General features: G+C 44.9%; 1 protein-coding gene across 3 annotated transcripts in view; it reads left to right on the top strand.

Moving 5' to 3' along the window:
• The first annotated feature begins 13,894 nt into the window (after window positions 1-13,894).
• The window catches only part of CASR (calcium sensing receptor), a 161,491-nt gene continuing 150,046 nt past the window's right edge, over window positions 13,895-25,339 (top strand). For all 3 annotated transcript variants that reach the window (XM_074975244.1, XM_074975233.1, XM_074975252.1), the window contains exon 1: window positions 13,895-14,089. The gene's annotated coding sequence lies outside the window, so the exon portion shown is untranslated. The remainder of the gene's footprint in view (window positions 14,090-25,339) is intronic.

The raw sequence follows: 25,339 nt of genomic DNA on the forward strand, positions 1-25,339 counted from the left end.
ATCTTATAGTACTACATACACAGCACTCATTACAAGGTTCATCCCAGGGTGCAAAAACAAACAAACAACAAAACCAATGCTAGACAGAGCACACTACAACACATTACTATGGCTCACTATTGAAATGGTCTCCCAAAACTGGTGGTTAACATTGAAGTTAGACTAACCAACCAGTCACAAACTCTGCTTCAGATACCCCTCACTGGTTATCAAGAAGCAAAAAAAAATAAATCACACAGCCCCCTTTATTACATTCTAGTTCTCTGGCTCCCAGTCAGCACCTAGGTCCAATACAGTAAGAAGTTATTTAAAACTCTGCTCACTATAAAAAATGTTCTGATCCCCAAAGGGCCACCTACATTACCAAATCAATATTAGTTTGGAGCTTACCCAAAATACCATGCTGCCAACCAATCCTTTAGTATCTAAAACTAAAAGTTTATTACAAAAGAAAAGAACAAGAAGAGAGTTGTTAAATGATCAAAGCAGTCAGTTACATACAAACACAGAGTCCATATATCAGATTCTCAGCAGTATTGTTGAGTTTGATGGCTTGAGAGTCCCTCTGGAACACATCCGCAGCTTGGATGGGTCATTTAGTCCTTTCTTCAGAGCTTCAGTTTATAGAAAGTTATTCCAGAGATGAGAAGCAGGATTGAAGACAAAATGGAGAAGATGCAGCTGCCGTTTTATAATCCTTGCCATGTGGTTTGTACTTCCTTTGTCCCAAATGCAAGCTTCACAGCACATAGCATAGAAAAGCCTTAGAGTTCTCTGTCCATAGGCATGCCCCTGCTCGTCTTGCTGATTCATAAGATGTAGCCCCTGCCTTCTCTCAATGGGTTAATTATAATAGCTGATTGCCTTTGACAGGCCATCAAAGTGCTGGATAGTGCTGATGTCAATCTGTTTTGGTGTGTCACCCAGAAACACAGCACAAGTTTGAAATACAGATGTATCACACATATTTGTAATTCATGATACCTGGCAAATCATAACTTTTCCACTGATACCTCACATGACATATCTTGTAAGATTCATTGAAATTTTGAAATATTGATATCAATATTATAAATGGTCACTCACATTCCATAGAGAATCACAGCAGCTTTCTGAACAGGCCACTCTTCTTAAAGATGTGTGTGTTATGCCCCTTCCCTGACCATCTCACATCGGTAAAACATCACCAGTGATCCATCAGCACTTGCAATACCATGGAAAAGTAGCCCTTTCTGTTGATGTACTCTGTGGCAAGATGGTCTGGTGCCAAAACAGGTATATGCATGTCATCTATCACCCCACTGCAATTTGGGAACCCATTTGCTGCAAAACCATGCACTATATCCGGCACATTGTCCAGAGTCACAGTCCTTCGTAGCAAGACATGATTAATGGCCTTGCATGCTTGCATCACAGCAACCCCCACCATAGATTTTCCCACTCCAAATTGATTCCCAACTGATCAATAGCAACTTGGCATTGCAAGCTTCCACACAGCAATCACCACTCGCTTTTCCACTAGCAGTGCAGCTCTCATTTGGTGTCACTGCGCTGGAGGGCTGGGGTGAGCTCAGCACACGCATCCAGGAATGTGGACTTGCGCATCCAAAAGTTCTGCAGCCACTGCTCGTCATCCCGGACCTGCAAAATGATGCAATCCCACCAGTCAGTGCTTGTTTCTCTGGCCTAGAACCAGCGTACCACCATCTGCAGCTGCTCTGTGAATGCTAACAGCAACCTTGAATTGTTTCTGTCTATGTCCCACAGCAAGCTAGCTTCCAAGGAATCATCGTGTTCTCCTCTGGCGGCTCTGCAAATAGTACAGGATCAGGTGCCCTGTGCTCACAACACTCCTCACAATAGTGCAGAGCTGTGCAGGATGCTTCTCACACAGATGGCAGATGTGCAGGTTTGTAGAGCTTTCAAAAAGAGGTGCAAAACATTCTGGGATGCAGGTACAATTATGGCAGGTACAAAAATGCATCAAGGAATGTTGAAACCATGTCACTCCTGCGCAATTCATTTGCCATCACGAGGCGCACCGAAAGCCCTTCCCAAACATCGTGCACTAGATGGTGGTGAGTTGCACAATGGCATAGCTACCCATGGTGCACTGCTCTCTGGATTGATGCAGGCACTGGTAGTGAGTATGCACACCGCCAGCGCAAGGAGCATAGTGTGGACGTGCAAAAGCGATTTAATTGCTGTGGTGGCTGTACGTCAGTGTGACTTAGCTAAATTTAATTTTGTAGTGTAGACTTGCCCTATGCATATGCAAGGCATCCCCAAGCTGCTTAGGTTGGATTAGCCCTAAAGGACATAGAGCTTGCATATACAGCAGCTACTGTGACCTTTTAGAATCTAAGATTGTCACTCATTTGGGTGTGTATGAGCGCCTCTAAGAGGCAATTTTCCCCTCTCTCAAGCACAGAGGCTGACGTAGAAAGAGTTTTTTTAATTAATCTAACCTAGTATTAATCTGAGAACACAGCACTAGCGGTATTCATAAACATAAAAGCATGAGCAAGACACCCTCCCCAGAGTATGCTAGGCAGTGTCCTTTCCTTCAGGTTCTTGAGTCCAACACCAAAGTTCCTACAATGTCTTCCCGCCACCTTAACACCACACTCACAGTGGTTGTCCCTGGTCAGTGCAGATCCAGAGTTCAGAGGTGCATGGATTCTCTGCATAGATTCACCATGCTCTCTCCGCAGTCCGGGCTCCGGCCAGCCGCCTGCTCGCCTCTCTTGCTGGCCGCGCCTGCCCGCCTACCTCTCCAATGTGACCTCTGCTAGTCAATCTCTCAGTGATTTTTAGCTCTGGGCAGAAACATGGTTCTGCCACAAGTGATTTCAGCTCTTAGTGATTTTCAGCTCTGGGCAGAACACAGCCCCACACAAGTGATTTCACCTATCAGTGATTTTTAGCTTTGATTGAGCATTTTAAAACAACAAAGAAGCTCATAATGAAGCCCATTTAGCTCTTTCTTGAAACGGTGGAGAGGAACAAGTTAAACCAGTCCAGGGAGGACCCTTGGTGAGGCTGTGCAGCCTCCTAGTGAGGACATCTGTCCCTAGCCCTCCTACTTTCACAGGACTCTGGCATTCAAGCCCCTGGCTTAACGAGGTCCTTTTAGCTGAAGGCGACCCCACTCATTTGGGAGAGGTTAAGCACTGTCCTGCTTCCCTGTATTTCTACAGTAATTATAACATTTTGGTAACAGCATTTCACTACCCCTGCATTCAGTACTAAAGTGATTTGTACCCAACACCAGCCAAAATTGATTACTTTGACACCACTCTATGTGCTGAATATCTAAGCAGAGGAGGAACAAACTGTGTTTACATAAACACACCCAAAGTCTCTCCCCCTCCCAGCTAGCTGTCAGGGAAGCATTCATTCAGACCTGACCTACACTCTCAACTACATAGTATAGGGTAAAAGCATGCGAAAGACCAGATATCAAGGGTGGGAGAACAGATTTCAAAGTCCATGACGTGTTTTTCATGGCCACGAATTTGGTCAGGCCCTATTCATGACTTAGTCGAGATTCACTCATTTCCACACATTCTCATGACAATAAATTCATTATGATATGGAGAAAATACCTAAGAATCAGGGTAGCAGCTAGGATATGTATATAATCTTTTGCCTACCTTCAGAAAGCTGCTTTAAGCATTTCATAGCAATGCTACCATTTGTTAAACATTTCGCCAACCAAAGTTACTTAGGCCTGAATCAAGATACAGCCTAAATTCCTTAATGTAAGTGGGGGAATAGTCCCGCTATTGTGGGGAACTTTCCTGGCTTCTGCACTACCCCAGTGAAGTGGGCTAGCGAAAGGATCTGAGTCCTCGCTCCCACTTCCTTTACCCAGTGAAATTGCAGAAAACCAAACACCCCTGCCCCACCCCTTCCCCAAGACCCCACCCCTGCCCTATCCTGTCTCCAAGGCCCCGCCCCCACTCACACCATCCCCCATCTCTCCGTCGCTTGCTCTCCCCCACTCTCACTCACTCACTCATTTTCACCAGGCTCTGGCCGGGGGTGCTGGCTCCCAGGTGGGGCCAGAAATGAGGGGTTCAGGGTGCAGGAGGGGGCTCTGGGCTGGGGCAGGGGGTTGGGATGCAGGAAGGGGTGAGGGCTCTGGTTGGGGGTGTGGGCACTGTGGTGGGGCCTGGGATGAGGGGTTTGGGGTGCAGAAGGGGGCTCCAGACTGTGGGGTGGGGCCAAGGGGTTCAGAGTCTGGGAGGGGGCTCCGGGCTGAGGCAGAGAGGTTGGGGTGCAGGAGAGGGTGATGGCTCTGTCTGGGGCTGTGGGCTCTGGCGTGGGGCCAGGGATGAGGGGTTTGGGATGCAGGAGGGGGCTCCAGTGTGGGGATGGGGGTTCAGAGTGTGTGTGGGGGGAGGTGGAGGGCTCTGGCTGGAGGTGAAGGCTCTGAGGTGGGACCAGGGATGAGGTGTTTGGGGTGCAGAAGGGGGCTCCAGGCTGGGGCTGAGGGGTTCGGAGTGCAGGAGGGGGCTGGGGCAGGGGTTTGGGGTGTGGGAGGGGGTCAGGGTGCGGGCTCTGGGTAGCGCTTACCTCAGGTAGCTCCCGGAAGCGGGCGGCATGTCGCTCTGGCTCCTAAGCTCACGGGCAGCCAGGTGGCTCTGCATGCTGCCCCCATCTGCAGGTGCCGCCTCCCAGCTCCGATTGGCTGCGGTTCCCAGCCAATGGGAGTTGCAGAGCTGGCACTCAGGGTGGGAGCAGCACATGAAGCCCCCTGACTGCTCCTACGCCTAGGAGCCGGAGGGACATGCTGGCCACTTCCCAGGAGCCACGGGGAGCTGGGTAGGGAGCCTGCCATCCCCGCGCCAACCGGACTTTTAACGGCTGCTCACTGGAGCTGCCAGGGTCCCTTTTTGGCCGGGTGTTCTGGTCGAAAATCGGACACCTGGCAACCCGATCCACACAGTAGGAGTGGCAGCTTCCCCAAGAAGGCTCAAAAAGAAGCAGGCAAATTAAAAAAGCTCCCCAAATGTATTATTCATTTAAAGCCTCATGCATTTCAATCCAATATCATAATTTTTTGAGGTCTCACCCATGCTTTTAGAATGGCTGGAGTTGGCAATACTGATGAGATTTGTAGTAGCCCATATTTGGATGAATATGGTGAATCTCAGTTCAAATAGCACACTCGCAGTAATTGGCAGGCTCAACAAAGATGCCAAGAACTTCATGAGTCAGGGAGACTTAACTACCTTTTTTGATCCTACAGGAAGTCTCAGCCCTCAGCTCAGGGCTGAAGCAGGCTGGCACAGCAGCCTGTGTAGGAAGCTTTCTCTCCTGCTTCTCTGAACGTAAACAGAGGACTTAATTTACCAGGACTGTTAAGGCAATGCCTTTCAACAGCACTAAATCCATACCATTTTTTGTATGCAGAAGTGTATGGTTTCATGCAAATTATTTGTAAATATGCAAGTTTGCTGATTAAATAATTTGCATGAGGTCACACATGGCGCTGAACCAAACTTGATAAATATGAAGATGAATAAAAATGGTGTGAGAATCAAAGAAAAAGGTGAGGAAAAATAAGATTTAAAGTAAATATGCTGCAAAACTGAAGATGACTGAGGAAACGAGATCAGGGAGTGAAGAAGGGATCACACTGGAAAAACCAGGTAGTGGAACTCTGCTAAACTCTGCCCACAATCCAACCTCCATTCATTCATGATGCTAAAATGAGATGTCACATATTGGGGTGCATAGCTTCACACTAGTATTATCCTTTTCTTTTGTTTAATAGGCAGTGAAATAGTTACTCTTACTGATATTTAAATAGTCATCAGTAGCCTTCAGAGTTTATATGAATGGCGCAGTTCACAGCTCTCAGAGCTATTGTTTCAGGGAAGCTGCAGGGTGAGGCAGATGTCACTGCATCTGTACACCTGAGCTGGATTTAGAAGGGGTTGTTTGTTTGTTTTTTTGCAGTGCTAAAAACTAGAGATTTAATTTTTATTTAAATGAAAGCTCAGATTCTGAAGGACAAAAATAACCATCAGCCGGGAAATCCCCCAGCTCTCTGAACTGACACAAACTTTCCCACTGTGGCTCCTGGAGTGAAGGAAGACAGAAAAGAACAATAAACAAAGGAGACATAGAAGTTTCATTTTTTAATTTCTGTATAGACGTTTTGATGTCAAAATGTGATGGTAAAATACATACACTTTTTATTTTATAATATATGGAGACATTGCTATATAGGAAAAAGAAAAGGAGTACTTGTGGCACCTTAGAGACTAACCAATTTATTTGAGCATAAGCTTTCGTGAGCTACAGCTCACTTCATCCGATGAAGTGAGCTGTAGCTCAAGAAAGCTTATGCTCAAATAAATTGGTTAGTCTCTAAGGTGCCACAAGTATTCCTTTTCTTTTTGCGAATACAGACTAACACGGCTGTTACTCTGAAACATGTCATGATTGCTACATAGGATGATTGTGCCTGGGAAAGCTGGTTGTGATTAATAGATGGACAGTGGGCTTTCATAGAATCATAGAATCATAGAATATCAGGGTTGGAAGGGACCTCAGGAGGTCATCTAGTCCAACCCCCTGCTCAAAGCAGGACCAATCCCCAATCAAATCATCCCAGCCAAGGCTTTGTCAAGCCTGACCTTAAAAACTTCCAAGGAAGGAGATTCTACCACCTCCCTAGGTAACGCATTCCAGTGTTTCACCACCCTCCTAGTGAAAAAGTTTTTCCTAATATCCAACCTAAACCTCCCCCACTGCAACTTGAGACCATTACTCCTTGTCTTGTCCTCTTCTACCACTGAGAATAGTCTAGAACCATCCTCTCTGGAACCACCTCTCAGGTAGTTGAAAGCAGCTATCAAATCGCCCCTCATTCTTCTCTTCCGCAGACTAAACAATCCCAGTTCCCTCAGCCTCTCCTCATAAGTCATGTGTTCCAGACCCCTAATCATTTTTGTTGCCCTTCGCTGGACTCTCTCCAATTTATCCACATCCTTCTTGTAGTGTGGGGCCCAAAACTGGACACAGTACTCCAGATGAGGCCTCACCAATGTCGAATAGAGGGGAACGATCACGTCCCTCGATCTGCTCGCTATGCCCCTACTTATACATCCCAAAATGCCATTGGCCTTCTTGGCAACAAGGGCACACTGCTGACTCATATCCAGCTTCTCGTCCACTGTAACCCCTAGGTCCTTTTCCGCAGAACTGCTGCCTAGCCATTCGGTCCCTAGTCTGTAGCTGTGCATTGGGTTCTTCCGTCCTAAGTGCAGGACCCTGCACTTATCCTTATTGAACCTCATCAGGTTTCTTTTGGCCCAATCCTCCAATTTGTCTAGGTCCCTCTGTATCCTATCTCTGCCCTCCAGCGTATCTACCACTCCTCCCAGTTTAGTATCATCCGCAAATTTGCTGAGAGTGCAATCCACACCATCCTCCAGATCATTTATGAAGATATTGAACAAAACCGGCCCCAGGACCGACCCCTGGGGCACTCCACTTGACACCGGCTGCCAACTAGACATGGAGCCATTGATCACTACCCGTTGAGCCCGACAATCTAGCCAACTTTCTACCCACCTTATAGTACATTCATCCAGCCCATACTTCTTTAACTTGCTGACAAGAATACTGTGGGAGACCGTGTCAAAAGCTTTGCTAAAGTCAAGAAACAATACATCCACTGCTTTCCCTTCATCCACAGAATCAGTAATCTCATCATAGAAGGCGATTAGATTAGTCAGGCATGACCTTCCCTTGGTGAATCCATGCTGACTGTTCCTGATCACTTTCCTCTCGTGTAAGTGCTTCAGGATTGATTCCTTGAGGACCTGCTCCATGATTTTTCCGGGGACTGAGGTGAGGCTGACTGGCCTGTAGTTCCCAGGATCCTCCTTCTTCCCTTTTTTAAAGATTGGCACTACATTAGCCTTTTTCCAGTCATCCGGGACTTCCCCCGTTCGCCACGAGTTTTCAAAGATAATGGCCAATGGCTCTGCAATCACATCCGCCAATTCCTTTAGCACTCTCGGATGCAACTCGTCCGGCCCCATGGACTTGTGCACGTCCAGCTTTTCTAAATAGTCCCTAACCACCTCTTTCTCCACAGAGGGCTGGCCATCTACTCCCCATGTTGCGATGCCCAGCGCAGCAGTCTGGGAGCTGTCCTTGTTATTGAAGACAGAGGCAAAAAAAGCATTGAGTACATTAGCTTTTTCCACATCCTCTGTCACTAGGTTGCCTCCCTCATTCAGTAAGGGGCCCACACTTTCCTTGGCTTTCTTCTTGTTGCCAACATACCTGAAGAAACCCTTCTTGTTACTCTTGACATTTCTTGCTAGCTGCAGTTCCAGGTGCGATTTGGCCCTCCTGATTTCATTCCTACATGCCCGAGCAATATTTTTATACTCTTCCCTGGTCATATGTCCAACCTTCCACTTCTTGTAAGCTTCTTTTTTATGTTTAAGATCCGCTAGGATTTCACCATTAAGCCAAGCTGGTCGCCTGCCATATTTACTATTCTTTCGACTCATCGGGATGGTTTGTCCCTGTAACCTCAACAGGGATTCCTTGAAATACAGCCAGCTCTCCTGGACTCCTTTCCCCTTCAGGTTAGTCCCCCAGGGGATCCTGGCCATCTGTTCCCTGAGGGAGTCGAAGTCTGCTTTCCTGAAGTCCAGGGTCCGTATCCTGCTGCTTACCTTTCTTCCCTGTGTCAGGATCCTGAACTCGACCATCTCATGGTCACTGCCTCCCAGATTCCCATCCACTTTTGCTTCCCCCACTAATTCTTCCCTGTTTGTGAGCAGCAGGTCAAGAAAAGCTCCCCCCCTAGTTGGCTCGTCTAGCACTTGCACCGGAAATTGTCCCCTATGCTTTCCAAAAACTTCCTGGATTGTCTATGCACCGCTGTGCATTTTTTTAAAAATGCAAGCTATTTGCTGAATGAAAGGGGCTTTCCCCCTTTCATTCAGCAAATAGCTTGCATTTTTAAAAAAATATTCCCCAGGGGAGGATACCCCACCGATGTGCAACAAATACCTGCTCAAATGACATTGCTTTGGCTGCTTGTATCTTCCAGACCAACCCTGCCCAACTGTGCATATCTTTAATGAATAAGTCTGCAAAAAGTTGAAGAGTGTAAGCACCAAGGAGGAAGAGGAGTCATTGAGGGAGGTCCAGTGGAGAGGTGTGCGGAGCATAACAAAGAGGCATGCATGAAATTAAGCAAAGGAAAGTTATGATGAATATCAGGAAATATTTCCAAGCAGTTGGCTCTATTCAGTAGGGATATAATCTCCTCAGGAAAGTGGAACATTTCAAAACTAGTTTGGAGGAAGTCCTGGAAAATGTACAGCGGGGAGTAATGCTGCATTGGCAGTAGGGGGTATGGACTGGATGTGACCTTACTGTGTCTCTTCCATTTCTATTTCCTAGTACAACAGTTACAGTTCTTTTTCAATATGGTAAATATTTAAAAAATCATAGATATGAACTAAACATATTAAATAAAAAGTTACGCCAATTCAATCATGACTTTTCACCTTTTTAAACTAAGACAACAGGGATGAAGAGGGAATGAGGTTGAGCTTTTTAATCCTCTTTGTTTAAGGCTAACTCACATATGACACGCCTTCATAAGACTTGTTCAATAACATTTGTGGAGCTCAGCCTAGTTGTTGTTGGATTGTCTTCAGTCCCCAGAGCTGCTGATGTTATCAAATATATATTGGGTGTGAGCTCTCAGGCTCGCTCTCTACCAGGCCTAATGCAGACTTTGCCTGCCATATTTTAATCCTAGCTTGTAGCAGTAGATCCAGTTTGTGTAGCATAATGCCAGTGTGATTCCCCACGGCTTCCTGGGATTATGAGGCTCCTCACCACCAGTGTGACCCTGGCTTTCGTTTGAGACCTGACATAACATTCTTTAGTGAACTAGAATGTACATGCCTGACTCAAGCGACTCCTGTAACCCAACTGCACCTACCCTGTGCACCTTGCCAGTTGTCACTAAGATGTTCCAGGGTCACAGCCAGTCTAGCTTTTAAAGCATTTAGTCATCGTGAATGAATTGCTCCCATTTACTACACCCATTGAAACAACCTCAGCCTCCCCTATAATTGAAGATCTCTTCCTCTGTAATGAATCTGGGTGTTGCGGACATGCAGACATGATGGTCATCAGCAGGGAAGAACCTTTGGCTCAAGAAACATAGGTAACTGCTAGCTGAGCAAAAGGAGAATCCATATAGTCCAGCAATAACAAAAGTTTGCATAATTTCTGGGGGCCAGCCATTGCGTTATCACTGCCTGCGCTGTAGCTATGCGACAGACAGCAGACTGCAGTCCGCAAAGCTGTCAATACAACCCCTTTTATCAGCATTAAAAATACATGAAGAGAAGTCTAGCATTTGAGAAAGCAGGCACAATATTCACTTTGCTGTCTGCCACCATAAGAATGTGGATTAGAAAAAAATAACAGAGAACTATAGCGTTTGATCAACAGGATTCTTCTCTACATCTCAGGCACTGTGAGACCAAAAAATGAATGCTAGTGGACGTAGGTGCTGGAACTAGGGGTGCTGGGGTTGCTGCGGCATCTCCTGGCTTGCAGAGGTTTCCATTATATACAGGGTTTACAGTTTGGTTCAATGGCTGTCAGCAAAATGAACCAAAATGTTCCAGTACCCCAGCCAGTGGGTAGCAGCTAGGGTGACCAGACGTCCCGATATTAGGGGTTGTCTTATATATACAACTATATCCCTTCCTCCTCCCCTGAAAAAAAGTGTCTTGATTTTTCACACTGTTTCTGGTCTCCCTAGTAGCAGCTGTGACTGTGCTATATTGTAAAATGGAGATGCAGAGTATTGAAAGACAGTAGCCATGGCACAGTGAAAACATTTTTCGTCTTTGCCTTTGGGCACAGTTCTCAAATTAACCATAGCCTGGCTTTTCTTTGTTTGTACACAGAGGTGGTACTCGCACAATGGGGGCCCTAAGCAAGAATATCCCCCCCAACACATAATAAAAAGAGAATAGGGGCCCCCCTTCAGCTACTCGGGGTCCTAAGCAAATGCTTAGTCTGTTTATGCCTAGCGCTGCCTCTGAATGTACAGTTCTGTATGGGTCAAATCTTGTTGATAATTCCAAGCAGTCCCCAAAGAACATTTTTGACTTGTCCCTGACCTTCAAAGCACAAGTGTCTTCACTTTATTTGCTATTTTACACTCCACCTTTTCCCCTAAATTGCAAACATTTTCTAAACTGAAAGTGAACTATTGTACAATGCAATATAAGTTTATTTTGCATAGTTTCATTCATATGCACTGTATCCCAAATAATTTCCTGTGTTAGTAATGCAAGACATTGGACAATATATGATATGGATGACAGGAAACAGGGGGGTGTTAAATAATAATCTTACAATAATCATAATATTAACTAAATTGGTACAACATCACACTTTCAGTTACATCTTAAAGACTTGTCCAATTGTCTCTCCAGTATCCCTGCTTATTGGTGTAAGCAGCTTATGTTCCGTATGTGTTATCGTGATAACAGGGGGATATTACAAGGTGATAAAATATCATGAGGTCATGAGTAGATCATGGAAATCAATAACTAATATTCAGAGTATTCCAAAATGAGTATACTCATTACATTGCCACGTGAGGTGAAACCATTCCTGGAATACTGGGCCAATTTAATCTGTGGTATACCTTCACTGCAGCCTCAATGCAGTTACATCAGCAATGAATATAGTCCATCATGTTTAATTCTAGGCATCTCATAACAGAAATTAAAGGGAATTTAGAGAAGAACAACAAAAACAATCAGGGGTGGCAGTGGTTGAAGAAAGATTAAAAGAGCAAACTCTGTTAAGTGTAACACCTCTTGAGATCCGAATGCTGTACTACAGTAGTGTGTATATACTGCAAACCTGTGGCTACAGTCACACACACACAATCACAAGCATCAACTAAACTGCACAGATGCAACCCAGAATCTTCAGCTTCAAAGACACAGTTTTGTAGTATCTTCATTACCTATTCATAATATTAGGGTAAACTGCCTCAACTATAGTGGCCTACAAAAGTGGTAAACAGATATTATTTTCTTATTCTGACACACAATGTAGCACATTGCAGGCCCCACCTCACCCACCCACTCCTGTAATAAATCCCTAACCTCTGACTGAGTTACTGAAGTCCTCAAATCATGCTTTAAAGATTTCATGTTACACAGAATTCAACATTTACACTAGTTTAAACCTGCAAGTGACCCGTGTCCCATGCTGCAGAGGAAGATGAAAACCCCCAGGGTCTCTGCCAATCTGACCCGGGGGGAAAATTCCATCCCGACCTCAAATATGGCTATCAGTTAGACTCTGAGCATGTGGGCAAAGACCCAGCAGCCAGACACCCAGGAAAGAATTCTCTGAAGTAACTCAGAGCCTCCTCATCTAGTGTCCTATCTCCGGCCATTGGGGATTTTTGCTACTGGCAGTCATCGGTGGGCCACATGCCATCATAGGCAGTCCAATCATACCATCTCCTCCATAAATTTATCAGCTCAGTCTTGAAGCCAGTTAGGTTTTTTGCCCACACTGCTCCTCTTGGAAGGCTGCTCCAGAACTTCACTCCTCCGATGGTTAGAAACCTTTGTCTAATTTCAAGCCTAAACTTGGTGATGACCAGTTTATTTCCATTTGTTCTTGTGGCCACATTGGCACTTAACTTAAATAACTCCTCTCCCTCCCTGATATTTATCCCTCTGATGTATTTATAGAGAGCAATCATATCTCCCCTCAGCCTTCTTTTGGTTAGGCTAAACTAGCCAAGCTCTTTGAGTCTCCTCTCCTCAGAACATCCTAGTAGCCCTTCTCTGCACCTGTTACGGTCTGAATTCATATTTCTTAAACATGGGAGACCAGGACTGCACACAGTATACCAGATGAGGTCTCACCAGTGTCTTGTATAATGGTTCTAACACTTTCATTTAATAAATAATAATAATAATTAATAATAAGTAATCATTATTATTATTATTTACTTCTGTTTAGGAGCCCCAGTCAGGGTCTTGTGTTCACAGCACTGAACTAGGATTGAGGTGATGTGGATCAATTCCACTCTGCCTCAGTTCATGTAAAATGAAAATAACACTTCCCTACCTCATAGGAGTCTGCTGTGGATAAATTCCTTCTTCCAGAGATTCTCAGATATTGTGGTGATGAATGGGAACCCTAGCAGTGCCAGAAGGGCTGCAAATGTGGCCCGAAAGGGGGACGGAGAGTAAGGGAAGGGGTTCCGCTGTTATGCCACCTGGCTCCAGTCAGGGGCCTAGGGAGGGGGACGGCCTCGTTGCACTGCTCCTGAGTTCATGTTCTCACAAGTGGGTATCGGGGTCAGTGGTCCTTGGCCCTCCCTCCCCCCCGCCGGCGCCGATGCTGGTAACACTTGCAGAGCCGGTATATCAGTATATTGCATGTGGAGTGTGAGTCCAGTATATTCCTGGTATAGGATGGTTGCATGGGTGTGCTGTGGCAGCTAAGATTTGTGTATGTGCACCTGCGTAGTAGGTGTATTTGCCTGTCTGAACTTGTGTGTGTGAGGAGCTGGGGAGAGTGATTTATTTGTACACCGGGATGTACACACAACACAGTACGTGTGTGGAGCAGGTGCCTCTGTGCATGCAGGTGTGTGTGTGGCGGGGTGTAAGTCCACCTATCTTCAGGCGCGTGTCCATGTGGAGCATGTGCCTGGGTGAGTGCCCACGTGCTCGGGGAAGGGAGCAGAGAGCGGGGAGTGGGAGCTGACCAGGGGCTTCTCCCACCTCCCTCCCCGCTGGCTCCCGCGAGGCTGCAAGTGCCGCTGCTGCCGCTGGGGGACCTGCGGGAGATGCTGCCGCTGCTGCCGCCCTGGCCGGCGCCGGAGGAGGGGTAGGAGCGGGGGGCAGACCGAGCAGCTGGAGCATCTCCGCAGCCGCAGCGCGCAAGCTGCTGCCTCCCCTCCGGCCGGGCACCGAGCTGGGCGCCGCCGAGGCAGCGAGCCGACCCCAAGGCAGGAGCGGGGCAGGAGGTGAGCGGGGCTAGGGCGGGGCCGGGAGCCCGGGGACGCTGCTACCTCCCGATTGCAAGCAGCGGGTGCCCCAGAGAGGGGACGCGCCGCTTCCGCGGCCGCTCAGGGCTCCCAGCTGGTCCAGCTCGGCTCTCTCGGCAGGCAGGCCGGCGGGACCGCCAGGGGCCGCGCTCCCCCCGCGGCGGGGACGGCAGCCCGGGGCAGCCCGACCTGCTCCTCGCAAGGTCAGCGCGGGATCGGGGCCGCTGACTGGACATGGCCTTGGCGCCCCTTCCCGCGAGCTGCCTTCACCCGCGGGGTGGGAGGTGAGTTTGCTGAGCAGCCCGGCAAAGGCTGAGGAGCGAGGGCGGGCGGGCATCGGGCGGCGCGGGGCGCCCGTGACTGCGGGAGAGCGTGCTTGGGAGTGAGGCGCGAGCAAACCGCCCCGCTAAGTCCAGAGCTGCTGCCGGTGCCGGGGCACCGCTTCCCCCCCTTCGGCTCCGAGCTCCCCTGGGCCAGGGGCACTGGTTTTTAGTGCAGGTTCTGTTGTGCTCGCGTCAGCCCAGGACTTAATTCACCTGCTTTTCTTCCGGAGCAAAGGAGCTGACGGCTGATACGTTTTGGTGGATTTGGAAGGTTTTCACCAATGGGGACAAAAAGTGGGAAGCACAGTGTGAAGCGTACGGTTTTGCACAAAGCCGATTCCAGGTCTAAGAGATGTTCATGCCTCTGGTTATATGTACCGGGGTTAAGTGCCATCGTCCTACGATGCATGGCTAGAAGGAACATGTTGTTGTAGCATAAAATTCCGCGGCTGGGCTTTTCTGGTGTCTCTCTAGAGTCGTCCTTGGGTACTTCGGAAAATGGGCGTTTTAGAGCATTTTGAAAGGGGTAATGGTAATAAGGCAAATGATTAATGTGCCATTGAAATAATAGGAATTAAATGGCGAACTATTGCCCAATATTGTAGTCCTTACTCAGGCAAAACTTCCATTAAGGACTGATTTTAAAACCTGTGAATTTGGCCCTAAAGTATTTTGTAAATATACGTGTCCAAGTGAAAGAAAATTCATTGGCAAGCAGTACTATTCATACACGTTTTCTCAAGGTGGAGGTTTATGGAGAAATTAGTGGAGCTAAGACAATTACCTAAAAATAAAACTATTTAGTCACATAGAAATCACACAGGCTGCAAAAAATTGTCTCAAATATGCTTCATGGAAAATGAATAATAAAAATGGTGTCTCAGAAAATGTACCAAAAGAATCTGCCTGGTAGATTATGATACCATTAGAAGAGATTTCATCCTAAGTATAAGGAAACATTTTGTGAACTAATATATCTTGCTTTGACGTTTTCATTTTGAGCTCAATTTTCATAGAATGTTATTGTAAAATAATCTTGACATTTTTACTTTGATTTTATAAAATATTTTTCTATTTTACTTTTTCTATTGTAGAGAGTATTTCTTGAGGCGGATCCTCCAATTACATGCTCACAGGTTAAACGCTCCTTAATTTCCTTGGGTCAGACTCTCTGGTCTGCTAAATCAATTTTGCACTGCCTACTTCACTCATATTGCACAAAGTGAGCTTAATACTGCTGGAGATTTGTCTTGGAGAATTTCCCCTGTATAGAGGCAATCTCTGCCAATGTAGAGACTCTGTTTCCTCTTACACCAGCCCTATCACCTGCCAGAAGAGTAGGAGGGGCAAGTCTGAGGAGAATAGGGAGTGTGGCTGGGAGACGGTTTGTTGTGGCTGAGTCCCTGCCTCCCTGAGGTACCTATTGCCAACAACATAAATTAAAGCTGCTACCCAGTATTTTAATTTATGCCATGGCTGGGCAGCGAAGAATCATCTCGCAGCAATCACCTGCCTATCCCACTGCTCCTTCCACTGCACCCAAGCTCTGTTCAGATACAGAATTGAGCCCTTAGTCTAAATAAGAAATGCAAGTTTATGCCTTAAGGACGTAGAATCCAGTTCTGCTCCTATTGAATTCAATGGGAGTTCTGTCATTGACTTCAGTGGGACCAGGACTGGGTTCACATGTGTTTTCATTAGATTTATTGAAGTAGTAAAATGTGAGTAATGTGATTATTAAAAATATTTGTAATGGGGCTAAATGACTAGATAGTAAAGTGACTGGGTAGTTGTGCAGCTTAAAGAAATGTTTTAGTAACTGATGTTTAATGGAATAAACTAAAAGCTGTTGCAGTGGTTGTGCCGTGTAGATTAATGAAAAATAGAGCCGTTTAATGCAAATTGATGGGTGACAAAGAGGATTAGTAATGAGCTACAGAACTAGCTGTTCACCTCTATGTCATCTCTCTCAGTCCGTCTCAGGTATGTAGTGACTTGTGTTTGGTGGCCTGTATGAAGTGACTTTGTTTCAGCTCACTTCCAAGAGGGTAGGTGGCCTCATCATAAAAACTGCCACCACACTGTCATCTCAGCAGTCTCCACATGGAGGCCAAGGACTGAATGGACTATGAAGATGGAATGTCTACACTGCAATGTAAGCCCAGGGTTAGTAGTAAAACTTGAGTTAGCACACCCTGGGTTTGTTAAACTAGGGCTTGAGCATCTACACTCATTTGTAACCTAGGTTAGGAATTGTTGATCCCTAGGTCCCAACCTGGGGCATCTGCGTTTACACTGCATTATGCAAGCCCGAGTCCAACCACCCATATCCCAGACTTCCTAGTGCCCTTTCAAAATATGGCCGCTCTAGCCATTTGTTCATGATGCAATGTGGAAAAACGTGACTGTCCACCAAACTTGACTCTCTAAAGGACAAAGAAAGTTGGCCCGTGGGATTGTGGAATACTTTATGCAGACTCCCAGAGCACGAGTCCAGTGGGGCTGTGTCTACACTACAAAACAATAGGCCTTGAACCCTGGGCTTGACTCAGGCTCGGACCCTCCACCCCAGGGGGTCCTGGAACTCTGGGTTAGCATGATTTGTGTGTAGACTGAAGCAGGGTTAGGATTGAGCCTGACTTCACTTTCCCTTCTAGAAAGGGCAGAGGCATGTTGTTGGGGCAGTCTGTGCTGCTGTTGCCAAAGCTGTACTTTACGTTGTGCTGTAAGTATGGGTGTGTCTACACAGCAACACACCCCTTTTCCCGCCACTCCTTGCAGCAGCAGGTCTGAGGCTGGATCAACTGACTTGGGCTCATGGGGCTTGCTTGCTGTGTGGGGCTAAAAATAGCAAAATAGGCATTTGGGCTTGGGCTGGAGCATGGGCTCTGAGACTCTTCACCTTCACCGGGCTTCAGAGTGTGAGCTTCTGCCCAAGCCTGGATGTCTACATTGCTATTTTTAGCCCCTTAGCATGAGCCCTGCAAGCCTGAGTCAGTTGACCCAGGCTCTGAGACTCATTGCTGTGGGTCATTTTGTGCTGAGCAGACGTACTATAAGGGGAGAACTTCAGACTCCATGTCTATCAATCTGGTACGTTTTGCACAGTTTTCAAACCTCGGTGCTTTTAAAAAATAATTAATATTTTTATAATTGTTTTATTAAATCAACATAAAACCTGTCAGTGAGACTTTGTGTTGCTTGGGAAAATGACAAAGCCTAGACTGGCCATCAATAAACTCCCGCTTTATCTGCATGTGTACTGCTGGTTGCAAACAGCTCCTACTGCATAAGTTGATATGCCTCTCAGTCACTTATTAACCGCAGGAGTGAGGAATGCTTTACCTGCGCTAATTGCTGCCGAGCATTGTGAGATCATTGTCCACCCAACTGTCCATTAATAGAGTGGAGCGCTGACAGAACTGGTAGCTTTAGTGTTACATTTTTGCACCTGTCACATCCGGGGCTATTTCAAATGTGAATGCCACATTTCTGCAGAGTGAAGGAAACCTTGCCTGCTGAACTTGTTAGTATGCAAAATACACTGGATTGTTGTAATCAGTTCCCATGTGGCTATAATACACATATGATCTAGAGGTTAAGGCAGCAGACTGGGATTCTGACCTTAGGAAGCCACTTCTTCTCAGTTTGCCCCGCTGTAAAATGGGGATGCCAATATCTACTTCCTGGTGTTCTGTCTTGAGGATTAATTGAGGTTTGTAAGGCCCTACTGAAATCCCCAGGTGAAAGGCTCTGTACAAAGTAGTATTATTACTATTGGTTGTTGGGCCAATTTTTCAAATGCTCTTTCAAACGTGCATCTTTGGCTTGGTCAGAAGCAACTCCCAATCCACTATGCATTGAGGTGCTCACATCTGCACATTTGAAAGTCTGTCCTGTTATTACCTAAGGCTTTGCTTACACTACAGAGCTTACAGTGGCGCAGCTGTATCGATGCAGCATTGCTGCTGTAGTGCTGTTAGTGAAGATGCTCTAAGCCGAGGGGAGCGGTAGCTATGTCAGCGGGAGAAGCCGACAGAGCACAGTCCACACCAGTGCTTAGGTCGGTGTAACTTTACGTTGCTCGGAAGGGTGGCTTATTCATGTCCCTGAGTGACATAACTTATATTGACTTAAGCTGTACTGTATACATAGCCGCAGTAAGTGTCTTGGAATTGCCAAGTTAAAAGATACTGTCCAGGCTGGGAAGCTCAAAATTTGAACTTTTAAAAAGATATCACTCTGGAATTCCTTATGATTATAATCACCTATCCTCATGTCTACTGTAGAGTCAAATTTGGGGACAGGTCCTGACATCTCCAGTTCCTCTTCTCTGGCATCTTCAGGGGCGGTCAACTGACTGCTGTGACCCTTATGGCCAGCTAACTGACCACTCCCCCGTTCTGCAGTCTTCAAGAGGGAGTAGCAAATAGACCCACTGCCTCTGAAAACTTCCTCTACCCTTTGTCTGTCTTATCTATTTCGATTGTAAGTTCTCTGGAGCATGGACTGTCTCTTACTATGTGTTTGTATAAGCAGCTAGCTCAGTGGAGCCCTGATTTCCATAAGTTCTAGGTGCTATTGTCTCTAGGTGCTATTGTCATACAAATAAATAATGGATCTGAAAGGTGCTTCTCTGGTCCCACTATTGACTTTTTAAACACTGTTTATACCACTGAGGCCTATTAAAATGCACTGCACAGAATGGGAATCCATGTGAAGAGGGAGCCAACTGTAAACTGAATGAAGTAGGCAGTGCTCAAGGTTTCATACTACATCCAGTGTTGTTTAATACATTTATTAATGATCTGGAAATGAAGGTGAGTAGTAAGGTGATAACATTTGCAAATGATTCAAAACTATTTAAGCTACTCTTGTCCATACAAGAATGTGAGTAACTTCAGAGGACCAGACCAAGCTAGGTGAATGGTGGGCAACACAATGGCAACTGAAGTTCAGTGTTGATAAGTACAAAGCATTGCACATGAAAGGAAAAATGTAAACGACTCATATAACTTAACAGGTTTCTAAATTAACAGTTTCAACTGAAGAAGAATATCCGGGCACCACCGTGGTCCCATCAACAGAGACATCTGCCTAATGTCCACCTGTGATCAAAAATCAAACAAGATGTTATCATGCATAAGGAATGGGATGGAGAATAATATGAAAAGTATGATAACACCACTAAATAAATCTATGGTTCACCCTCATTTGAGAGACCATGTTCAGTACAAGTCACTCCCTCACAAAACAAAATACTGCAGACTTAGAAGTGATTCAGACAGGGGTGATGGAAATGGTGAGAGGCATGGAAAACCTCTCATGTGAAGAGAGATTGAAAAGATTGGGGTTGTTCACTTTAGAGAAGAGATGAATAAGAGGAGGAGCCATGATAAAAGTATAATAAGAGTAAATATAGTGAATGCTAAACAAGGTGGATTGAGAGTGTCTGTTCTCTGTATTGTAACACACGAACAACGGGATGTTTAATAAAATTGAAAGGCAGCAAATTCAGAATTGATAGAAATACTTTGTCATACAAGACTGTGGAACACATTGCCACAAGATGCTGTTGATTAGCAAGATTTAAAGAGGAACTAGACATTTATATGGATAACAAGAATATCCAGAGTTGTTATAGTTAATAATTCTTTAAAAAGGGTTTTAGAAGGCAGATAAAACTTAATGATTCAGGGTTTTACCCAATTTTAACTATTAGTGGCTAGCATGAAGACTTAAAGGAGACAAATTATCCTACATCTGTCTACTGTAGAGTTTCTTGCACCTTCTTCTGCAGTATCTGGTTCTGATCATTGTGGGCAACAGGATACTGGACTACATGGTTTGATAGAGCCATAGATTTCATGGCCAGAAGGGACCATTGTGATCATCCAGTCTGACCTTCTATAACACAGACCATAGAACTTCCCCCAAATAATTCCCAGAACATATTTTAAAAAAAATCTGATCTTGATTTAAAAATTGTCAGTGGTGGAGAATCCACCATGACTCTTGGTAAGTTGTTCCAGTGGTTAATTACGCTCACTGTTAAAATTTATACCTTATTTCCAGTATGAATTTGTCTTGGATCATGTTATACCTTTCTCTGTAAGATTGAAGACCACATTATTAAATATTTGTTCCCCATTTAGTACCTAGAGACTATAATCAAGTCACCCATTAACCTTCCCCTTGTTAAGCTAAGTATATCGAGCTCCTTGAGTCTGTCACTAAGGCATGTTTTCTAATCCTTTAGTCATTCTCATGGCTCTTCTCTGAAATCTCTCCATTTATAAACATCTGTCTTGAATTGGGGACACCAGAAGTGGACACAGTATTCCAGTGGCAGTTGCTCTACTGCCAAATATAGAGGTAAAATAACCTCTATACTCCTTCTCAAGAATTTCCTGTTTATGCATCCCAGGATCACATTAGCTCTTTTGGCCACAGCTAACAGGGAGCTCATGTATTCACCACATCTTTTTTAGAGTCACTGTTTCCCAGGTTTAAGTCCCCCATCCTGTAAGTATGGCCTACATTCTTTGTTCCTGGTGTATACATTTACATTTAGCTGTATTAAAACTCATACTGTTTGTTTGCTCCTAGTTTACCAAGTGATCCAGATTGTTTGAATCAGTGGCCAGTCTTTTTCATTATTTACCACTCCCACAATTTGGGTTATCTGTAAACTTAATCAGTGATGATTTTGTTTTCTTCCAGGTCATTGATAAACATCTTAAATAGCTTAGGGCCAAGAAGAAATCCCTGCAGGACTCTACTAGAAACAAATGTGTTTGATGTTGGTTCCCCATTTACAATTTTATTTTGAACCTTTCAGTTATCTATACAGAAACAAAAAAGCAGGCTGGTGAAAAGAAACAAGGCTACTGAAGGAATATAGAAGGCAGAACGAGCAATGATTCTAAAGATGAGACTATTTTCCAGTGAGTGATGCTGAATGTGATTAAACAAATAACTAAAAGTTTTAGTTTATTACGTAGAGGCCAGATTCTAGCCTGGACCTCCGTATAAACTTCCTACTGACATCTGTGGGCGAGCTCCTGTGGATCAAGAGCAGTATGAGTTCTAAATGTATGCCCTAGCCCATAGACTACAATTAAACGTGGAATTCAACTTTCTCCAAAAATGAATTTGTAGTTGTGAGTGAACCATAAACTTAAAATTTGTTCACAAACATTCCTGAAGCAAATTGACAAAAATCAAAGTCTGTTCATAGATAGGTTTCAGAGTAACAGCCGTGTTAGTCTGTATTCGCAAAAAGAAAAGGAGTACTTGTGGCACCTTAGAGACTAACCAATTTATTTGAGCATGAGCTTTCGTGAGCTACAGCTCACTTCATCGGATGCATACTGTGGAAACTGCAGAAGACATTATATACACAGAGACCATGAAACAATACCTCCTCCCACCCCACTCTCCTGCTGGTAATAGCTTATCTAAAGTGACCATCAAGTTGGGCCATTTCCAGCACAAATCCAGGTTTTCTCACCCTCCGCCCCCCCACCCCAAACTCACTCTCCTGCTGGTAATAGCCCATCCAAAGTGACCACTCTCTTCACGATGTGTATGATAATCAAGGTGGGCCATTTCCTGCACAAATCCAGGTTCTCTCACCCCCTCACCCCCCTCCAAAAACCACACACACAAACTCACTCTCCTGCTGGTAATAGCCTATCCAAAGTGACCACTCTCCTTACAACGTGCATGAAAATCAAGGTGGGCCATTTCCAGCACAAATACAGGTTTTCTCACCCCCCCCCCTTTTTTCCAAAAAACAGACACACACAAACTCACTCTCCTGCTGGTAATAGCTTATCCAAAGTGACCACTCTCCCTACAATGTGCATGATAATCAAGGTGGGCCATTTCCAGCACAAATCCAGGTTTTCTCACCCCCCCACCCCCATACACACACAAACTCACTCTCCTGCTGGCAATAGCTCATCCAAACTGATCACTCTCCCCACAATGTGCGTGACAATCAAGGTGGGCCATTTCCAGCATAAATCCAAGTTTAACCAGAACGTCTGCGGGGGGGGGGGGGTAGGAAAAAACAAGGGGAAATAGGCTACCTTGCATAATGACTTAGCCACTCCCAGTCTCTATTTAAGCCTAAATTAATAGTATCCAATTTGCAAATGAATTCCAATTCAGCAGTTTCTCACTGGAGTCTGGATTTGAAGTTTTTTTGTTGTAAGATAGCGACCTTCATGTCTTTGATTGCGTGACCAGAGAGATTGAAGTGTTCTCCGACTGGTTTATGAATGTTATAATTCTTGACATCTGATTTGTGCCCATTTATTCTTTTACGTAGAGACTGTCCAGTTTGACCAATGTACATGGCAGGGGGGCATTGCTGGCACATGATGGCATATATCACATTGGTGGATGTGCAAGTGAACGAGCCTCTGATAGTGTGGCTGATGTGATTAGGCCCTGTGATGGTGTCCCCTGAATAGATATGTGGGCACAGTTGGCAACGGGCTTTGTTGCAAGGATAGGTTCCTGGGTTAGTGGTTCTGTTGTGTGGTATGTGGTTGTTGGGGAGTATTTGCTTCAGGTTGGGGGGCTGTTTGTAGGCAAGGACTGGCCTGTCTCCCAGGATTTGTGAGAGTGTTGGGTCATCCTTCAGGATAGGTTTTAGATCCTTTATAATGCGTTGGAGGGGTTTTAGTTGGGGGCTGAAGGTGACGGCTAGTGGCGTTCTGTTATTTTCTTTGTTGGGCCTGTCCTGTAGTAGGTGACTTCTGGGAACTCTTCTGGCTCTATCAATCTGTTTCTTCACTTCCGCAGGTGGGTATTGTAGTTGTAAGAATGCTTGATAGAGATCTTGTAGGTGTTTGTCTCTGTCTGAGGGGTTGGAGCAAATGCGGTTGTATCGCAGAGCTTGGCTGTAGACGATGGATCGTGTGGTGTGGTCAGGGTGAAAGCTGGAGGCATGTAGGTAGGAATAGCGGTCAGTAGGTTTCCGGTATAGGGTGGTGTTTATGTGACCATTGTTTATTAGCACTGTAGTGTCCAGGAAGTGGATCTCTTGTGTGGACTGGGCCAGGCTGAGGTTGATGGTGGGATGGAAATTGTTGAAATCATGGTGGAATTCCTCAAGGGCTTCTTTTCCATGGGTCCAGATGATGAAGATGTCATCAATATAGCGCAAGTAGAGTAGGGGCGTTAGGGGACGAGAGCTGAGGAAGCGTTGTTCTAAATCAGCCATAAAAATGTTGGCATACTGTGGGGCCATGCGGGTACCCATAGCAGTGCCGCTGATCTGAAGGTATACATTGTCCCCAAATGTAAAATAGTTATGGGTAAGGACAAAATCACAAAGTTCAGCCACCAGGTTAGCTGTGACATTATCGGGGATAGTGTTCTTGATAGTTCCTTTTCTTTTTGTTCATAGATAATTCACAGACCAAAAAGTGGCTAAATTATCTGAGTAAGTTGTTCATTGTGAGTTGTTCACCCAGCTTTAATAGCAACATAGAGTAATGGTGAAAATGGGCCAGCATGTACAGAGCCTTAAAATTAACTCAATAACCACAACACTACAACTAGTGCTTCATTAATATATCTCACAATGAATATACTACTGCTATATAATACAGTTATTTAGAATATTCAGCAACTAGAAACACATTTTTCAATTTACATTTACTTGACTAGAAATATACTAATAACTTTTCAAATGAATAACAAGTAGTTATAAATTGCACAATCAGCTGTTTAAGAAACAGTTGAACAAGTTTTTTAAATACACACATTACCTAGAAAAAAAGCAATATCTAAACTTTATTAAGAAATATGAGGGCCAATGACATAAAACATACAAATGAGACACACTTCTAACACAGAAACAAGAACTGTATTATTACAACCCAGATTTTACTGAGCACTGAGGGATTTTAGAAATCCATGTATGAATTTTTTTTTAACAATTTTAACAATTGCAGCATTCACTGTAGCCATACAAGGTGGGCTGGAAGTCAGAATTTATTTAAGACAATCTAAGATATTTGTAAGTGCTTATCACCATTTTATCAAGACACAATACAGTAATGTCTATTTATTCACAAACAAAAAGTTGTAAATATGGACAAGGAAGAAAAAATCATAATTCTTAGTTAAGAATAATGCAGTAGTGACACTTGCACTATCCTAATGATACACATTTCCTCCTAAATGAAATATTTTAAGTGAACAAGAGTTCACATACTGTTATGGGAAGGGATTATGAGATGTAGGCCTGTTAATTAAGAGAACAAAATTTTCACTAATAGAGGTGGCAGTGGGTTTGCTAATTTAGAACTGTAATCCTTTCCCTGAGACTCCCTTTAGTATTACAGATTTACAGAAATTAAAGATGGAAAAGGCTTGTTGCAGTAAGTACTTTGCCTATCTCTTCCCATGCATGCAACTTTAACCGAGAGTAACCATTTTGGTACATAAGACATATACATCTGTCCTGAGGCCTGATCCTACACCCTTGAAGCCATCGGAGTTTTATCACTGGCATCAGTGAGTACAGACTTGAACACTAGGGGCTCGGTCCACAAAGGGGATTTAAACATTAGATATTGTAATGACTAATGTTTAGGCCTCCTGCCACCCAGTGGAATCCACAGCCCTGCGTTAAGTGCCCAGGCTCCCTATACAATGCATGGGGCATAAGAAAGGTATTCTTCAGAAGCCGGAAGGAACATGAGCACAGAGCCATCTAAACGAGCTATAAGGAAATGCTGTGGAGGGGAGTGGCCTAAGCATCACCCCTCAAAATAGGGGCACCTCCTTCCACTCAGGATTTGCAGCTGTGAGCTCTCTCCTGGAGGTAGGTGCCTAAGCCAGGTCAGCTCTTTCTCTCAAAATAAATAAATAAATGAGACGA

Source organism: Natator depressus, chromosome 1 (genome assembly GCF_965152275.1).
Source record: "Natator depressus isolate rNatDep1 chromosome 1, rNatDep2.hap1, whole genome shotgun sequence".
NCBI lineage: Eukaryota > Metazoa > Chordata > Testudines > Cheloniidae > Natator > Natator depressus.